Below are 20,376 nucleotides of genomic sequence, written 5' to 3' on the forward strand. Positions count from 1 at the left end.
TCATTTCCCACTTCCTACTCAACTAGGTCAAGTAACATTTGTCCTCAAACCATACATGACCATAAACTGCCGATAAAGCAGAATAAGGATGCAAATTAGATCAGTACTATGCACTATAAATCAGTAAAACTGATGTTGGGCAACAGATTAGGCAATCTATTCACTAGTTGAAATTTAAGGATTTCCTATAGGTATAACTAAGCAAATTAGTGATGTTAAAACTGCTTACCTTTCCACCACATGTATTTTTAGCTCACATTATTATCACACATACATACACTTTCCATCACTCTCACCTGTCTTTAACCCCACACCTCTTTCTTTCAGTCTCTCTCTCTTACTCTCTCGCTCTCTCTCTCTCTCTCTCTCACACACACACACACACACACACACACACACACACACACACACACATAGAACGAACACACTACTTCCTCTGTGCTAGGCAACAGAGAGCACATGCATGACAGGCTGATGGAGACACAGGGAGATATTGTTCAGGTGTAATGGATATCTAACGGTCACATGACTGCCTCACGAATCACAAATGTATTGTCGGCATCAGATTTGAGGGTCCATGCGTTCTTCTTCTTCCAAACACTAAATCAAGTCTCATTTTAAACACATTTTCAGCTCCCAGAAAAATATAAAAATGTTACAAACATGTAGTAATGCTAACTACATGTCATGTAGTAATGGAAAGAGATTATACATTTATAACAACATTACATTAATTTATGTTTTTTTTAATTAATTCAAGCTTTATTTATGCTTTATGAATGTATAGTTCTTATGAAAGGGATAAGTGCTTTAATGAACAATATGTGATAGCCACTGAATAGGTTGCATTTATGAATGCATTTGTTTGTGCATAACACACACACTGCACAATGTTTGTCTATTTTAGCATTCTTCCGGTGCGTGGATTTGCTGTGTTCACGTGTGGGAGGTTATGTAGTCTATAGGTTTATAGCTGACTCTAAAAATGTCTGAGCAAATATAAATAATGAAATTATAAATAAATAAATAAATAAATAAATAAATAAATAAATAAATAAATAAAATAATATAGAATTAAATAATAAAAAGCTATCTTGCAGCACATCATTATAATAGTTTTATTTCTGCTCAGATGCCCTTGGCACAATTCCAGTGCATTTCTCAAACATCTTAAAATTAGAGCCAATGAGATTTCTTCACTTAAGTATTGATGGCTGTTTAAATGATCAAGTAAGTGATATGAGAGAAGTGTCATTGTTATCATAAGACCCCTGAAATTGTCTGCCATGCATGTGGTTATGACCACAAACCAAGCTAAACAACTGATAAGATCTTTGTTCTAGTTTATGTTTTGGGGTTGTAAAATGCTTGATTCTGATTGGCTGACGAGCATTCCAAGGTTCTCCAGCATGCACAGCTAAAGTAGTTCCAGGCAAGTCATGACCTCATTACAATCCCATATCACAATTTAGTTTTAGGTTTTTTCTTCATAATATCATATAGCAATCATATAAATATGAAAAAATATGAACTTTTTTCCCTGTGTAATTATGCTATATTATATAAAGAGTATAATCCCCTGCGTCCACCCTCAGATGTACACAAACAATACAGCACCAACACACAGACAGAAACACGTTATCAGTCATGCCTTGATTTCCCGTTTATTACAGTGTCTTTGTTGCATGTTTTCCATTAAGTTCATATAGTGGGCACAATATATAATCAAACTGACATGCTACTAAATGTATTTTTACAGTGCATGCTATGGTTTGGTTCACTTTTGAGGCTTTTACATTGTATTCCATACCTCTGTCTGTTGCATCCGTTACCCGCCAAGCTGATTTCACCAAGTATGCATGTTCCTGGAATAACATCTATGTTGAGATCGGAAAAACTTTCCAATCAGCCAATCAGAACTAAGGAATATGTTTACAGTTTATGTTAAGTTTAGGCTTACGATAAGGTTTATGCAATTTTACATATTTGCTATCCATCCATTATTCTCCTCTGATTTTGGGAATAATTTACAGTTATGGTTGGGTTTAGGATATGGATTACATTTTTGAACACAAATTATGTTAACATAGATGTTAATCCAGGATCGCATTATACTTGGCAAAACCATGATGTGCTCCATTACCTCTGCCTCTCTCTGGGTTCATTTGTGCTGTGCAATTGTTTATGTCATGTTTTCAATGATGTCATGACAGTATGACACTGAAACTATAGTGATGACCCCTCCCACTTAAAGCAGCAGCTACTAAACTGGACTAAACATGCAAACCAAACCAAAGCAAAGTGAGCCGTGTCATACCTACCATCCCGCACGTTGGAATGTAACCCTTTTGTTAATTGTAATACTCATCCTAACCCTAATTATTTTCATCCGGTACTTAAGTACATACAGTAATAACACAGATACAAGGACACCACAAAATAAGGTTTAAGCTTTCAAAGTTTTTAAATATAATTAAATTATTATATATCTACATTATTGCATTTTAATGATTTATAAACTTGATAAAATGTGGAAATTTGGTCAGACACTGACAAAATGTGGTAACACTTTACAATAACAGTACATGAGTAATTGTGTTAATATGTATACAAAAAATTACTTTATTGTGAATTATTGATGAGCTAATTATAAACTAACTTTAATTACAACACGAGTCACAGGAGTTGATGTGTAAATAACGGCTTCCACATATACTTGTTAGTACATGTTGTTAATTATTGTATTAATTAACATTCAGGTTTAAGCTAAATGTTATTCATGAGTAGGGCCAGACGGAATCTGGGTACGTTTTTTGCTATTTCTGCAGAGTTTTCGCAAAAATATGCGGATTTCTGCTGAATTAATTTTGGAGTATTATAACTAATACTTTAAAATGTAAAATAAAAATATTATCTTTTTAACTTTTATTTACTGTTTACAATGCAAATCCAATTAGATTCACTTTATTTGGTAAACAAAGCAAGTCTCTCATATAATACATCTACTGTACTATTACTACAGAAAATATTACTGTACAAACTAAGCTGTTAATGTATAATTATATCATGACTTTACTTGGAGGGGCACATCACCAATAACTCAACCTTAACTACTCCAATAAACTACAAATGCGTTGTTTAAATTATTTTTGGATATAAACAACAAAATTGTGTTTTAGATTGTAACTTACTCAACATTATTGTAACCCTGTCTGTTTTTTTGCGTTATTTTGGTTAATTCATGTCACACCCCTGTTAGTTCTCCATGTGTTCTTTATTAGTGTCCTGTATATTAATCGCCTTCACCCAGTCATCAGCTCGTTTAGTTAATTGTTTCTTTGGGTGTTTATTCCCGGTTCTGTCAGCCCTTTATAATCAGTAGTTTTCTTAGTAACCCCTGTGATGTGTGTGTGTGTGTGTGTCCCAGTTTGGCTTTGTTGTCCTTTAGCTTGTATTTGTTTGTTATGTTTTTTTTCCATTACTGACTACGTTCACATGGACATCAGCAATCAAATTATTTGCCTTATTCTGAATAAGACAATAATATGATTAAGGTGTTTACATGAGTTTTTGCTTTTTGAATGTTCCTTTCATGATCTCATTTTACATGTTATAGCACATAATTGGACTGATGTCATTGCATCACCTTGCTATCCACATTTACTCTGGAGTTTCATGTAGTTTTGTGTGTTTCAAGATATTGGATGCTAGTATGAACTGCTCGTAGAGTGTAGTTTTAATGGAATTTGATACCGCACACCGTATGGGAAAAATACCTCCGCATTTCACAATGCAGGTGTCTGTAGTACTTCTTGTCGCAAAATCTAAAAATTCTACATGACGGTAATAGTTTGATTGCAGTGTTTACTTGTCTGTACTGCACTTAATAATGCAATTAAAATCAGCATACTCCACATCTTAATCTGATTTCTGTTTAGTTTCGTTATAATCTGATTAAATTAATCAAAACTTACTGTTTACTTGGAGTCTTAATCAGAGTATTATCTTAATCATAATAAAATCAGATTATTCGAATCCATGATAACATACTCATTCTTGATTTTCTGCACTTCACAGTAAACCCTCTGGACTGCATTTGGACCGCCATTTCATTAATTACCAACAAAAACATAACAATTATCTTGTTAGTTGTTGAACTAATCAACAAAATCAATACCACATTTGCATTCACGCTCATCCACTAATAATAGATTACACAGAATTTTAAAGTAAGTTAATGAAACACTTATCAAAGAGTTTTTATTATTTTAAAGTGTGCCATTATTGGCCAATTTTTCCCAGGCTCATTCTAAAAATGTACTGCTATATACTATTCTGGAGAGCAGCAAATATGTTAAAGGAGCTACATTTTTGCAGTTTTTGTTCTTGCAAATCCACCAGAGGCTGCTGTGTATGCATTTTTAGATCTCAAAATTATCTCGCGAGTGCCATTTGCCTGCTGATCTCTCAAAAATCCACCAGAGACCATTGTCGACTGACTGAATGACTGACCGATCAACTGACCCACCCTCCATCTTCCCTAAAACCAACCAATAGTGTTTTCAAAAGCCCTAATTGACCAGAGCCCACCCCTTCCCTAAACCCAACCAATAGTGTTTTCAAAAGCCCCGATTGACCAGAGCCCACCCCTTCCCTAAACCAAACCAATCGTGTTTTCAAAAGCCCCTATTGACCCACCACCCACTTCCTTAAACTTAACTGACAATTTTAAAAAGGAGGGATCTCCTCATCCACCACCAGTGTGCAGCATCCACCTGGATGACGTGACGGCAGCCATTTTGCACTAGACCGCACACCACACACCAGCTGATTGGTGGTTTTATTTCTATCTTACCTGCTTTCTAGAATCATTTTTCACCAGACTCAAACATGGCAAGCTACTGGACAAACTGGTAAAAGCGGGAAAGCCAGTAAGCATGAAAAGGAATTGTGCCATACCACCCTGAAGCATTCGTTTTAAAGACGAAGTGCAGCCATATGTACTTCTAGCTTCATAATTTGTGATCTCCAGGAATGTATATAGAACTATGTTTTCAGAATGAGCCTATGTTGCAATATTTAGGCCTATACGTTGACAATCTTAATGTTTCATTCTTAATGTTTAATTTTAGCCACAATTGCTAATTATTCTTTACATATACTATATGTCATATATAGCCAGCCTATATTGTCCTCTTTATTTTTATCAGACAGCTACAATAAACATGCATGCAGTCTGATCTAAACACTTTTTTTTTTTTTTTTACCTTTCAGCTATTAGACATGACAAAGAAATCAAGATAAAGGCTGAACAACATCCTGGCTATGTGAAAGTTCATCACTTCCTGTAGAGCTGGGCATCCTTTTCTATTTCAGTGTCCTGAGTGCGGCCCGATGTGTGCAGAAGCTACAGTGAGCATGAAGAAACACTCTGTAATACGTTTGTATGAAGAAGGACTAACGCTTGAAGAATATTCAGCAGTTATGAATTTTAACAATATGTAGCACGTGTGTAATCCTATAAATGCTGCTTTATAGGAATCTCATACAATATTCATAACTGATGTGTGATGTAGACATTACTGACAAACTTAATATTACATGAGCAGATACCATTTATTGATGTTTTCATGTCTGTGCATTGATTGCGTTCAAATGTTATAATTGAAATTAATTATTGTTGTTTAATTTACTGATTGACTAAAGCTCCAAACATTGTTTTGATGAGTTTCTTTTCTTTACCTGTGCTATGATGAACAGAGTATGAAGGACCATGTATGTAGTAGACTCTGTTAGTGTTAGCTTTAGATCTGTGTTGATGGTCTGTACTTGTTATTATGCTCACATCTGCATATTTAAGAAGGTGGCATACAGCATTTCAACTGGTCTTTTGCTCTGTCATTATCTTGCTTTACGCAACTTTTTAGCAAGGTTACCCATTTGTAGAGCTGCAAAAAGGAAACATGATTCACTGAGAGATATGTGTGTCTGTATGTCATTTTTTAAAAAACATGACGAGCCACAGATTGTGCAGTTCTCATGGGAAACCACGTTCAGATAAAAAGAACTGCTGTTGCGTACCTTGAAATCCCCTTTGCATGATAATGATTGACATCTAAGAGCAAGGATCTGCAGCCTGGCATTTATAACAGAAATCACAGCGTCATTGCTCACTGGGATTTCCACTGTACATTTTGTGCAGCAGTACTTACGTTGTCATGTGCTTAGGCTTGTGTTTTAAATAAAGTTAAAGATTTTAAGGCATTTTATGTTATATGTTGTTAAGGCTATGTGTCATTCATATTTAATTAGGGCTGTCAATGGATTAAACACTTGTGTTTTTGACTATTAAAAATGACTCTATGCAACTGGCAATAATAAAAATAAATAAATAAACATATTACAATGCCTAAATTCATCTACACATAGGCTACATGTTTTGTCATTTTTATGGCTCTTTGTTAAAGTACAAATACATAAGGTTTTATCTAATGATGACATCGATGACATTTTACTTCAAAAATCCAGCTTGGTAAAGTTAGCTTAATGATACTCAAATATTTACTAGACATTTACGTATGTTGCTTATACTGTAAGTGCATCCTGAATTGCATACTGTGACTATGCAATATTTGCTGCTATTCTGTAAAGAGTGTAATCCACATTATTATTATTCTTAAAGTGCATAATTCATCCATGCAAGTTAATCTACTGAAAAATGAACGTTTATTTTGGTAATCTTCAATCAAAGTCTGACCATTTGTTTCTGTATTTTGAGTGGCGGTGCTTCTGTTGACATCAACCTAGGGCTTTCATATACTGTAACTGTTCTGTAACTGGCCTATATCAATAACCTTAACCACCATTAGTTGATATGAGAGAATGAAATGAAGTCATTCTCAAAGAAAATCCTTTGGGATTTTCTTTGTTGTGGCGGCCCTGTTGACCATCGCAGTTTTTCATCTTCATAATAATGTGAATAAATCTTTGTGTATAAAATTTTTGATTCCAGTTGGTTAACAAGTGTTAGCATTCCACTTAAGACAGTGTAGATTGAGTGTATAAGTGCATAAGTGTATCAAACAATGTATATACAACTGTTTTTTGTTTTGTTTTCAAATGTGATTGGCTTATAGCCTGATCTCACGAGAAAACGTAAGTATTTTACGTTTTGCCAGTTTAGTGGCAAATTCGTACGAGTTCAGTCGTACGAAAATGTACAATTTTAAAAAGGAGGCGTAGCACATAACCCCACCCCTAAACCCAACCGTCATTGGGGGATGAGCAAATTGTACTAAGTTGTATGAATTAGATTGTACGAATTCATACAAATTAACCACTAAATCAAAAAGTTACGAATTGCCGTGAGATTGTGTTGGATAGTCTACTGTCAGCACTGTTTCAGCATCTTAACTCATGTGTATCACCCTATCCAGGAATGGGCAAAAATACACTAAAATGTATTTTAAAATGAAAAACCAATTACCTCAATTTTATATGTATCAAAATAAAATACTTTATTTTGTTTTGAAAATACTACAAAATACATTTACGAGCGAGCATGACATTTCTTCGCAAAACCTAGGCATATTCGATTAATTCCTTCACCATTAAACTGACTCTGTAAAGAAAAAAAACATTCATTCATTCATTTTTTGGCTTAGTCACTTTATTAATCCGGGGTCGCCACAGCGGGATGAACCGCCAATTTATCCAGCACGTTTAACGCAGTGGATGCCCTTCCAACTGCAACCCATCTCTGGGAAACATCTATACACACTCATTCACACTCATACACTTTGGACAATTTAGCCTACCCAATTCACATGTACCGCATGTCTTTGGACTGTGGGGGAAACTGGAGCACCCGGAGGAAACTCACGCGAACGCAGGGAGAACATGCAAACTCCACACAGAAACGCCAATTGACCTAGCCGAGGCTCGAACCAGCGACCATCTTGCTTTTTTTAATTTGGAACAAATTATCCAAAACAGTTTACGCATTGTCCCAAGATTTTTTCAGTTAGTGAGCACCAGTACACCACCTTTAGGTGTTTTATTATTCTAAAGTTCGTCTGAATTTGCATCTGCAGCACTGAGACTGAGAATTATTATGTGCTGAAGGCTCCACATCCTGTTCTTAAGGACTGCTGTTTTATTCCACCTCATTTCTTAAGCGAAGATGCATAACTTCCATCCATTCTACAAGCGTTTACCATCTTCATAATCAATTTTCTGTTCTGACCTCAAGCTAAGGCAAATAACAGAAAGCATCTATCTGAGGCTGCATTTGAAAGATGTCATATACTTCTTACAATGTATTTTACAGTATTTTAAAAATACAAAAATACAAGACCTTAAAGTATTTTTATACAAAATATTAACCCATTTTTAAAAACTCTATCAAATACAAATTACAAAATACTATTTTGTATTTAAAATGTGTATTTAAAATACTTGCATCATAAATACTGCCCATCCCTGACCCTATCTGTGCCAAGCAGAGAACGTCTTTTTAAAAGTGAGATTCTAATTGTTTATATTGCAAATATGAATTTTATTTATACAGTTAGTACATTGTATATTGGTCTACTGTGTTATTTCTTTTGGGTGTACCTAAAGGCAATATTTGCTTGCAATTATCTGTAATTATAGCTTCAGAGCAAATACATTTGTCTGCTATGTTAAAATTTACAGCTTAATATATATTATGCTGAATGAAAACTTGTTTGCTATTATTTTGAGTAATTTACTTAGCATCTTTTTATTGTTGTTTTCTTAAAATGTTTTGTTAATATCAAACTTCTATTATAAGTTTTATAAATGAATTTACTATAAGTTTAAATATTTTCACGTCAAACCTATATGATACATTTTATGTATAAAGACAACTATAGTTTATGCTGTCAACATTTTTTTCTCCCAGTCTGGCTCCAAGTGCTACATGCATCACCCAAGCGCCCATGGATCTCTGTGTCACCCTGTGTGTTGCTTGTGTTGTTGTTGTTGTATATATGTTTTCCCTCAGTGTTTACTATGAACATTTAGTTCAGGTGTCTCACTTGTGTTCTCAGTGTTTCCTTATGCCGTTGTCACTACATTTTTTGCCCCATACATTGTTTGTATGACCAATAGAAGTTCAAAATGGGATCTTTCTTTATTTATTACTGACATAATCGTTTTGTCATACACAAAACTGCGTATGTAATAAAATTGATATTAAAATAAAGTGATTGTACTATGCTCACCTGTTTGTCATTTCAAACCAGTATGAATTTCTTTACTTTGCAAACTGTCTTGGAATTTTAATAAATCTAAATATATTAATATAATCATTTATTAAAATTAAATATTTGGAAAAAAAAAAACAAAAAAAAAAAACAAAGCATTGCTATTATAGGCAAGACAGGTCGGGACTGCAGACAGTCCAGTCAAGTATCTGTATCCTTTTTCTCCGGAACAGGACTTAGTAATGTGTGCAGAATGTGGTTTTGCGTTGTCTTGTTGAAATTTAGGTGTAAGAAATTTTATGCAGAATCAAAATATTAATATCTTAAGCTTTTAGTAATTATCTACTTTTGGATTTAATAAAAAAAAACATTTGAAGTGTAATTTACAAGTTAAATTTAATATTAAATTATTTAGCAATTAATTCATTGCAACATTGTGTAATTATTAAGATAAAAAAATCTTCAGTTGATATCCCTATGATTTATTTATTTTATGGAACAATGCTTATTAATAAACTGTCAGTTATTGAAAATAAACAACAGAATTAGCCAGTTATGGTCATTTATGGTCTCAAAATAAAACAGAAATTGAAATTAAAAATGTAAGAAACAACTTAAGAAAAAAACTAAACAAAACACAACCATTAACAAATAGGACTATAAAAAAAGGCACATAAAGCTCAAAAACTGATATTTTCTGCACACGTATATTTTTGGCATTTTTTTGTGTCTGTTGATGTACATTTAAGATTAAATCACATTTTAACCATATGGCTATACCCGGCAATTGGGCCAATTTTTACACTTAATGGAGTCAAATGTTTATGGCAACAGCCATTTTAGGACAGTTTGGGGTTTGATTTTAGTGACTTAAGAGTCCTCTTCACTAATGTTTTACTGATTTAGCTTTAAGTGCTAAAACATTCTCTTAGAGCAGAAATGTATGAGTCCTAAATTTAACACCGACACACCTGTAGTTTTTAAGATTTTCTCCTAAATCGACAAACTACTCCTAGCCTTATTTTGTGAATATGTCACCAAAACAGATATTTTACCATTATTTGCTAACAGTAAATGTAATGTTACTACAAATGGTCATTTAAAAACTACTTGTTTGTTTTAACACAAATATGGTTAAAATATAAACAAACTTGACAGTTGGTTCAGTTTTTAATAGAAATGTAAACCCAACTGTTTGGTTTCTCTATATATAGGGGCATATATTTTAGAGTGAGTGAGTTTATGTCTGTTCTGCAGGTTGTGTTTTACCTCATAAGAAAGGTTGGACTTTGAACCACATTTGCTGGATTTTGTCAATAGTAACGGCTGTATAAAGACATGCAGTTATCAAATCACTTTATGACTTTTAGATGGCTCTTATCAAAACACATCTATAAAGGAGTTTGTATCGAAAGAAAAAGACGCTGTAGCGCCCTCTGCTGTCTGTGAAAGAGAAGACGGCAGACACCCATTTTCTAATTTAGATGCATCATCATCACACAAATGAGCGCGATTAAAACGCGTCACGAAGTTCGCGACACCAACACACCAGCGAGGTCAGTAGAAAATGTCATTTATATAATAAAATTACTATATCATAGATGAGATAGAGATAGTAGTGTGACATAAGAGAGGAGGATCATCAATGTGTATTGTCAGGATGAGCATATTTATCAGGGCCCCTCATTTAAAGTGCACAAGAGGGGCCTTCATCTTCAAACACACTCACGAGCAAACCTTCAAGCTCTGACATCACGCTGAATGGTTAATTGAGCTAGTCAACCTAGTGTGCCACGCTAAATGAAGTGTTTCGCTCCGGTAATCAGCAAGAAGATTCGCACAATGCCCATCAGACAGCTAATTCCTCAATCCTCTTGTCCTTATTAAGAGTTGATTAGAGGGAAATTATAGCATGACAAATAAACAAGATACAGATGTTAATATGTTAATAGCTCTCCCTCGGGCCTGAAACAGGCAGATTATAGCAATCATTCACAAATCCTATCAATCTCAAATGGAACAACAAACATGAGCAACAGCATGCATTCATGCACACACCGTCAGACACATTTGTTTTTTCTGCCCTGATATCACGACTTGTTATTGTTTTTATATTGAGCTAATTATTTTGTGTCCCTGCTAAAGCTATTTTGCTTGAAGACAGGTTTATTTATTCATTAAATTAATAAATTATGATCAAAACTATTAATATTAATGTTAACATGTATTTTTTTTATTTGAATAAATTGTTATTTAAAGAGAGGGCACTGAAACAACCCCATACCATTGCAGACCTTGACTTTTTGACTTATAACAGTCTGGATGATCCTTTTCCTCTTTGGTCTGAAGCACACAACGTCTATTTCTCCCCTCAAAAATCCTGAAATACTAATTTATCTGACCACAGTAAATTTTTTCACTGTGTGATGATCCATCCCAGATGCCTTTGAGCCTAGAGGAGTCGATAGCTCTTCTGGACACTGTCAACATAGGGCTTCCTTTTTGCTCAGTACAGTTTTCGCTGGCATTTGTTGATGTTTATTGTTGCTTCTAAAGCACTAGACCTTTCTTGGATGCTGCTTTTAAACCAAATCATAATTACAATCACCTGTTTACATCACCTAATTTAAATCACATCATTTTACTAATTGCAGGGATGTGATTCTTCTTTATAAATATGTATTTCTGTATTTTCCGAGCTCAATGGGGTGAGCCCTGTGATTTGCGCAAATCTGAAGTTTTTTTTTTTTTTTTTTGAGCGGGGGTCATTGTGTGGTTCATTGTCATCAAAACAGATGACCTGATGGTTTGCCCCTTTAGTGGTCATTGTGCACAAAAAGGAGCAATAACTGCTTTATTCTGGACGTCATTCAAGGATGCAATTGTAGACCTACCTAGGCTGTTGTGTAAATTGATATTTCGTAGTCCTTTAATGTGCACGCATGAGGAAGCCGCTGATCATGAAATTGTTTTAAATGCCTGCACGTCTATATTCACACTTCTACAGTGCTCCCGTGTCAACAAGCTTGCACTGCTCCATTTGTCCCATCTAAATTTGAACTTATAATTTTGTGTGAAAATGCCACAGAGAAGCGAGATCAACCATCAGTGGCAGACTGCGGAGATATGACTGAGGCCTCTCTCACGCGCTCTCAGTGTTGTGCGCACTCGCTCTCTCTGTGAGTGACGGTGCTGTGTGCATCAGTTTCCCACATTCGTCAAAAGTTAACCCCCAAATTGACACAGGTAATAGATTCAACTTCAGTCATGTTCGTGTTGTGAAACACTATCAAAATGTACACTGTTGATTTTATTAGACTTTACTTTTTAATAGCGATTTTAAAACTTTTAATATAGAAAGTTCTCAGCTAGGCAATTATTAAGTTGAGTGCACATAGTTTAAGTTAGAAAATGCAGTCTTGAACTTGCAGTCAGCAAGTACAGAACAGATATAACACATTGATCAAATGTCATTTTCAGTCACGGTCATGTAAAAGTAATATTCAACTCGTTTAGTTTTGCCTTCATTCTTTTTTGATTTCAGTAGTGACAAGGCACGAGGCTTCAAACACATAATTTCATACATGTTTTTAAATGTAGTAGTTTAACTAAACTCTAATAACTACTTTATCTTTCCCAGTTAGTGCATAATATTTTACTAGGTGTTTTGCCAGATAGTTGTATTCAGATTATAGTTCCTTTAAGCATCTATAGTCTTTTTTTTAAGGGGGTGGGTCTCGTCTTCCATCTTTTTTGTCCTTGGCTGATCGCATGCCTGCAATTGACCTGATTACTAGCCCTGATTACTAGTAAAACTTCTTTTGAAATGTGTTGCAGGTCTGAATGAAAGGAAAGGATACACAGTTGAAGTCAGAATTAATACCCCCCTGTTTATTTTTTCCCCAATTTCTGTTTAATATAGAGAAGATTTTTTTAACACATTTTTAATCATAATAGTATTAATAACTCATCTCTAATAACTGATTTATTTTATCACCATGATGACACTAACATGTATTTTACTAGATATTTGTCAAGACACTTTTATACAGCTTAAAGTGACATTTAAAGGCTTAACTAGGTTTAATTAGATTAACTAGGCAGGTTAGGGTAATAAGGCAAGTTATTGTATAACGATGGTTTGTTCTGTAGACAGTTGAAAAAAAATAGCTTAAAGGGGATAATAATTTTACCTTAAAATAGTTCATGAAAAAATAAAAAATGCTTTTATTCCAGCCGAAATAAAACAAATAGGACTTTCTCTAGAAGAAAAAAATATTATCTGACATACTGTGAAAATTTCCTTGCTCTGTTAAACACCATTTAGGAAATATTTAAAAAAGAAAAAAAAAATCAAAGAGGGGCTAAAAATTCTGACTTAAACTGTATATTTACAAATGAAATTAAGTTAACCAGACAAAACATGAAATGAAATACAAGAAAAGGTACAATTTGGAAATGAATTTAAGTAATAAATGCTGTTAAAAATGAACCCTTACTGCATTAATGCTTTAATAAATAAGTTTATATGAAAGAACTGAATAATCCAAATGTTAAAATAAAACGAATCAGCCAGTAATTCATAATGTGTGGAATTCATGTTCATCGAATGTGCTTGCACACATTTAACAGTTAAATTATTCACAGTTATAAAGATTACATTTTAAATAAGACAGCACCCTGCTAAAAAATCCAGCTTAAACCAGCCTAGGCTGGTTGGCTGGTTTTAGCTGGTCGACCAGGCTGGTTTTAGAGGGGTTTTGGCCACTTCCAGGCTGGTTTCCAGCCATTTCCAGCCTGGTCTTAGCTGGTCAGGCTGGAAAATGACCAGCTAAATCCAGCTAAAACCAGCTTGACCAGCCTGGTTTAAGCTGGTCAAGCTGGTTTTAGCTGGTCATCTTCAAGCCTAACCAGCTAAGACCAGGCTGGAAATGGCTGGAAACCAGCCTGGAAGTGGCCAAAACCCCTCTAAAACCAGCCTGATTGACCAGCTAAAACCAGCCAACCAGCCTAGGCTGGTTTAAGCTGGATTTTTCAGCAGGGCAATGATAATACAAATGAAAAAACAATGTAAATGAGCATGTACAATAAATTATTCAACCTCATACTATAGCAATAAAATCTCACATCAGACACAACATAATGCTACCAGTAGTTACCCCCTAAGTACAAGTAAGTACCAGTTAGTTCATCCCTAGACAACACACACATATTTACACAGACTTCTCTGTCTGACCAATCCTACACAATCTTGACTCACTGCAGTGGCTTCACAAAGACGTGCTTTAAATAAACATAGATTGTCAATACACTTCTGTACAGTTGCCCTTTGTATGAATAGTCGATGGGCTCTTTTGTGCAGCATATACCTGTAAGTAAACAAAGTGATTGTGAACAGAGAGGGGGATGCGGAGAGATCACACACACACTGCCTTTCACCGTGAATGTCACTGTCCAAATCTGCCCAAACCTGTTTTAATCAAACATTGTGCTTCCATGCAGGAAAACAAATAACTGTTTAGTTTTTATCAGCAAATACTTGGATATAAACTAGAGCTCAAATGATGCTTGACATTGCTCGCTCTATTATGTGTTCTCCTTAAATTGTGCATCAAAACCTTCAACTGTGCCTGTTTTCTGGACACAGACCTAGCATTTGTTCGTGTGCCTCCAGCAAAATGTTCCAGTTTTACGACATGTTTAAAACAGCCAGAAAATACACTGCAAAATGCACAGCAAACACATTCCTGCTGGTTGGCAGAGCAGTTGTGTAGTGAATATTTTCACTAATAGAGGGCGCTGTGAGCTAGTGACACCGTAATGCCATTTTACCCATGAGGAGCTAAACCTGGACAACAGCCTTAAGAGAGACACCATTACTTTTTAAGGTAGTCACCAACTATGTGTTAAATGTTACTATGTGTTAAATGTTACTAAATGTTAAAAAGGATTTATGATGTCCCTTTTTATAAGATGTACAATAAATCTCTGTAAAGCTTCAGCTCAATTTTTTTCTTTGTTAGATTATAAATGTTTCTCATCCATACAATTGCTGCGACTAGATGGAAATGGGGTAACTGTCAGGTTCGTCAGGTTAGCATTAGGCTACCAGGTTTTGTTGTAGTAATGCTAATACACTCAGCAGCACCTGCAGGACATACATAGATCTGTAATCTACCATTGTTGTTGTTACATGTGGGATAGGATTCGAATTCTTCTAGTCACATGGTACTGTGATGGCGGTGGCAATTCGCCTATCTACATGGCTGGACTAAAAAAGTAATTGGTTGGATTTTTAAAATTTTTTTAAGGTAAGTGGTTGCAAACAATTTATATGCGCTAAATTTAAACAAACAAATTAAAATGAACATTACTAAATTGAATTAGTTTAAATTTGGCCCATAAAAATGGTTTGCAATCAGTTTCCTTTAAAAAACTGAGCGAATGAATAATTTTTGTTCAGTGATATGTGCAGCAGCATTTTAAAAAATGTCCACTCTGTAACTAGTTTTTTCCCAATACTGGGTTGTAACTGGAAGGACACCCACTACATAAAACAAATGCCGGAATAATTGGCAGTTCATTCAGCTGTGTCAACCTCTGAAATGGAGACTAAGCCTAAGGAAAATTAATGAACAAACTTGTAGTTTGAGGACACCGCTGTGCGTTATGTGGACGAAAGGCTGAAACGTTGACCTAAAATATTGCCGTGTGGACAGGGGCCTGTGTGTCAGCAAATTTGTGCTGTTTTTTGCAGCATCTCTTTAAATGCAAATGAGCTAGAGTAAGGGCGGCGCTCTGACATTCAAGGAAACAAAACAAAATAAATAAAAACCCAAACAGACAAAACTCAACACCGAACTCAACTGATCCTTGTTTGTTTAACTATTATTGTCCCTGAGTGTTATGGTATGGCTTGGTATGGGTCACCTTTATCAGGCTTGTGTCTCCATCACCAATTGTATCCTTTTGGTGGGCGTGGTGTTTAACCAAGTTGCAACCGACGCCATTCTCGTTCGGATGTATAGGTCGTTCACATATCATATGAGAAAAACCTTTCAAAAAACAGATGCTTTATACACATACAAACTTGTGTATAAATGTTAATTTTCTAAGAACACAATTTGATTATAACTGCAGATCAATGATGCAAAATAGCCTACTGTAACGTCTGCGAATAAATAAAATAAATAAATAAAATCAACATCTATGAACACATACAGACCCTTACGGCCTCCAATATGTTACTAATTACAGAAACAACTGCACACAGCATACATTTAGGCCTTATTTAAGTTCAAAACAATACGCAACATATAGCCGAGTCAGTGCAAACTTCTCATCTGCATCTTTAATCTTCAGCAGCACATGGAACCTCTTGTTAGAAGTCATTCCGTCATTCAGGGTTCATGATAGTCCAAAAGGTGATGATAATAGTTAAACATGGTTTGTTTATGGTTTAGGTTGGTTAAGAATCATTTTGCTTCTTGGTTTTTCCGGCTTTCCTTTTCTTTTTTCATGCTTCCCTCTCGTGTTTGTCCATTTCTGAAAGGATGTCAGAAGCACTTCAATGGTCATGCACACAATATTATTCTAAGCTCAAGTTTGTTATTTGAAATATAGACGCACAGTGAGTGCACACAAGCTCTATGTAGAAAGTAAAACCGCTTGCGATTAGACGGCTTTGTAGACAACAACAGGATGCATCAGATTTAGTTTTTCTTGGCTTTGTGGCTGTTCATCAAGACGACAAGGTTTGTTTGAGCTTGGGTCGACCATGGGTCAATATCATATGTATATATTATTACAGTGTAATGTCTCGGCTGTGTATTTAAAAATGGCACTTTCTTTGATTTCATTCTCCTGCTTGTGCACGTGCTAGTGACGTTTCTAACCAAATACGTTCAGCTGCGTGTCTCGCTCTGCCTTTTGGTATGTTTTTGTTGTGCTAGGTAACCTTTGGAAAGGGTACCCAAAAAGTGGTATGGTACAGTTTGCTTTTCGGTACCTTTTGACAGTGGAAACGGGCATAACAGCATACTGAACTGTACCGTACCATTTAATGGAAACAGGCCATAAGTCCTCAGTGGCTTGGATGTCAGTCTATAGACTCTTTATGTTCATTGGTCCTTCCCACAACTAGACATTTTTAAAACATTTTCTTGGTGGAGACATAATATCCTGCTGCTTATGTTTGAGTTAACAAAAAATGGCACCACTGTGGGTATGAACATGTAGATTTAAAAATTGCAGTAAAAAATAAAAAGGTAAGACCCCCTCCTCCTCCTTTTTAGACCACTAGGGATTGTTTTTTATTTTCACATGCTTTTGCAACACTTTAAATTCCAGTCAGAAACGGTGAAATGTATTCAAACAATACATTGGAAATCTACACATAATGTCATTAGGTCACTCTGTTGATATGTCTATCTTCATTAAAGTTTGGCTAAAGGCTGTGCTTTACTAATTAGCTGAATAATGTTTTGTGTAAAAGATTAAATAGCTTACATTGTTAACACTAGAATGGTTGACTAGTTTACTGCACAAATGTAATTAGACATTTGCTTTATGAATGCATGATATCTGGCATCTAACAGAATTTAATCCAAAAACAATGACAACAATCTTAACTAAATCAGATTACAAAGAAAAGTGATTACTCCAAGGTAGAATTGTGTAAACAAGAAATGACTAATTACTCATAAATTATATGATTATTAATATGAATTAACTGGATTTTTTAAATGTTAGTTGGCCCAAACACTGTTTCAGTACATCAAGGTCACCAAAATCAATTACTCTGATTTCTCAGATTTATCTTAATAATATAGCTTTGTCCTCATTAGTGAAGAATATTAATATCTTGAAGTAATGCACCTATATTTGTATGCTGTATAAAAAGATGACTACTGAATTTCAAGTAGAGCTGCCTAAAATCTAAATCTGGAATAATTGAACATTTTAACTTAATTACGATTAATGAAATTTATTTTAATTTTTTGTCCTCACAGTTTATTTTTTTTGTCCTCACAGTTCACTGACAGGTTTTGCACTGTAAATGTGCTCTCTTATTACAATTGAGAGATTTCTGAATGAAGGTGCATTACTTGATTTTAAAATAATTGAAGGAAACATCTACTACCTGCTCTCTATGATTATTGATTGAACGTCTCCTCACTGTTTCTTGTAAAAAAGTAAAAACAAATAATTTCCCTTTTGGAAAGAAAATTTATTATTTTCAATGTTGTCAAAAATAGAAAATTTAATTTTCAATGTGAATAATTTTATCGTAATAGAAAATATGCCATCACAAGGCATACCTGGCACAGCTTCAAATCATCGTCAATGTAATGCAAATGTGCGACGTGTAGTTATATTTTTTTGAAAGGTGCACGTGTATGCGACCACACGCAGGCTGCGAATGACCTTACATGTGCGTTTGACGCAAAAGTATAAATCAGCCTTAGCGGAGCGGAGTCACAAGTCTACACATGAAGTAGCGAAAGTAATTGAAAAAATTGACCTGGAAAAATTTGATCAATGATAGATTCTAAATGTCTAATTCGATATCTTTCCTTCCGCTGTGGCAACCCCAGATTATTAAAGGGACTTAATAATCAATAAATAAATGAAAATGTGTTGTTTGTTGATAATAGCAAGTGACATTTCAGTTCTTCTTTCGACCACTGACCTAGAAAATGTCCCTGGTTACCATTTCAGAAATCTGGTCACTTTAATTCAGGGGTTTTCAAAACTGAATGTGCTATGGACCCCCAAATATCATTACATCATCATCATCATCATCATCATCATCACATTAGGGGTCCTATCATAAAATACAAAACTCGTTCATTTATTTATTTTGGCTTAGTCCCTTTAGTAATTAGGGGTTGCCACAGCAGAATTGACCGCCAACTTATCCAGCATATGTTTTATCAGCAGATGCCCTTCCAGCAGCAACCCAACACTGGGAAGCACCCACACACTTGCATTAACACACATACACTAGGGCCAATTTAGCTTATTCAATTTATCTATCACATGTCTTTAGACTGTGGGGGAAAACGGAGTAACTGGAAAAAACCAATGCGAACACGGGGAGAACATGCAAACTCCACACAGAAATGTCAACTGAGCCAGCCAGGGCTCGAACCAGCGACCTTTTTGCTGATCGTGCTACCCACTGCACCACCGTTACGCCTATTACAAAACTCATTGTTTTATAAGTTTTTACTATTATTAAGTTTAACCTAGTTTGTATTTGGTTTTTAATTAATTGTATATTTTAGTATCACTTTATATTCATAGATTTAAATTGAATTTTATTATAATTTATTTGTTAATTATTTATTAATAAATATTTGCATTTATTATTTCGGAGCTGTTACAGTTATTGCATTATTTCAAACCGTTATTTTTGTTTTGTCTCCAAACATTTCCAAATACCCCAGTTTTAAAGGCTTCATCCTGAGGAAGAACTAATATACATATTTATTTTGCTGCTCATTCCGACATGAATCTTGGCACCAGGGGGCTGATGGCACACTTGTAGCTGCAATATAGAAACAGCAGGGGGAGCTCTAAGTATGCGATTATTTCTGTACACTCGTTAGATCGAAAGGTTTCAGGCCACAGGCCATCTAATTGAGTGATCTGCCATGACCTTTCTCGGTCAAGGGGGAAATATCAGTGACAAAGCATTATTCCATTTGACATTTCTATTAGTCTCCTCTCAACATCCACATGCATAGTTTAGTTGTTGTTTTCTGCCAAAAGCAATAGAGCTAGCATTTCACATGTGATTAATTAAGATTTATTTATTTAGTAGCTTTTGAAACAAAATATAATAGAGACAAATTGTGTAGATTCACAGTTTAATGTACACTTTGATCTTTGGAACATGCTGTATGCATATTTATTTCAGTTTAAAGGATAGTTCACCCAAAAACAAAATGCTTTCCATTTATTCACCATCAGAAGTGGTGCTTCTAAGCTGAACACACACAAAATACACTTTGAAGAATGCTGGAAACTGTAGGTATGTTGGTTACTATTTTGTCAGCCATCGACATTTACAGTAGTGAACAAAGTACTATTAGTAAACAGTACTATTTTCCAACATTCTTCAAAATATCTCTCTTTTGTA

The 20,376-nt window shown here is 34.9% G+C and overlaps 2 protein-coding genes across 10 annotated transcripts in view; both read left to right on the plus strand.

Moving 5' to 3' along the window:
* ca8 (carbonic anhydrase VIII) overlaps positions 1-6,274 on the plus strand; it is a 30,998-nt gene extending 24,724 nt beyond the window's left edge. For all 4 annotated transcript variants that reach the window (XM_073917086.1, XM_073917087.1, NM_001017571.2 and 1 more), the window contains one exon: positions 5,275-6,274. The gene's annotated coding sequence lies outside the window, so the exon portion shown is untranslated. The remainder of the gene's footprint in view (positions 1-5,274) is intronic.
* Positions 6,275-10,736: 4,462 nt separating this feature from the next.
* The window catches only part of tox (thymocyte selection-associated high mobility group box), a 222,955-nt gene continuing 213,315 nt past the window's right edge, over positions 10,737-20,376 (plus strand). For all 6 annotated transcript variants that reach the window (XM_073920269.1, XM_073920264.1, XM_073920278.1 and 3 more), the window contains exon 1: positions 10,737-10,786. The gene's annotated coding sequence lies outside the window, so the exon portion shown is untranslated. The remainder of the gene's footprint in view (positions 10,787-20,376) is intronic.

The sequence above is a fragment of the Danio rerio genome, chromosome 2 (genome assembly GCF_049306965.1).
Source record: "Danio rerio strain Tuebingen ecotype United States chromosome 2, GRCz12tu, whole genome shotgun sequence".
Taxonomy (NCBI): domain Eukaryota; kingdom Metazoa; phylum Chordata; class Actinopteri; order Cypriniformes; family Danionidae; genus Danio; species Danio rerio.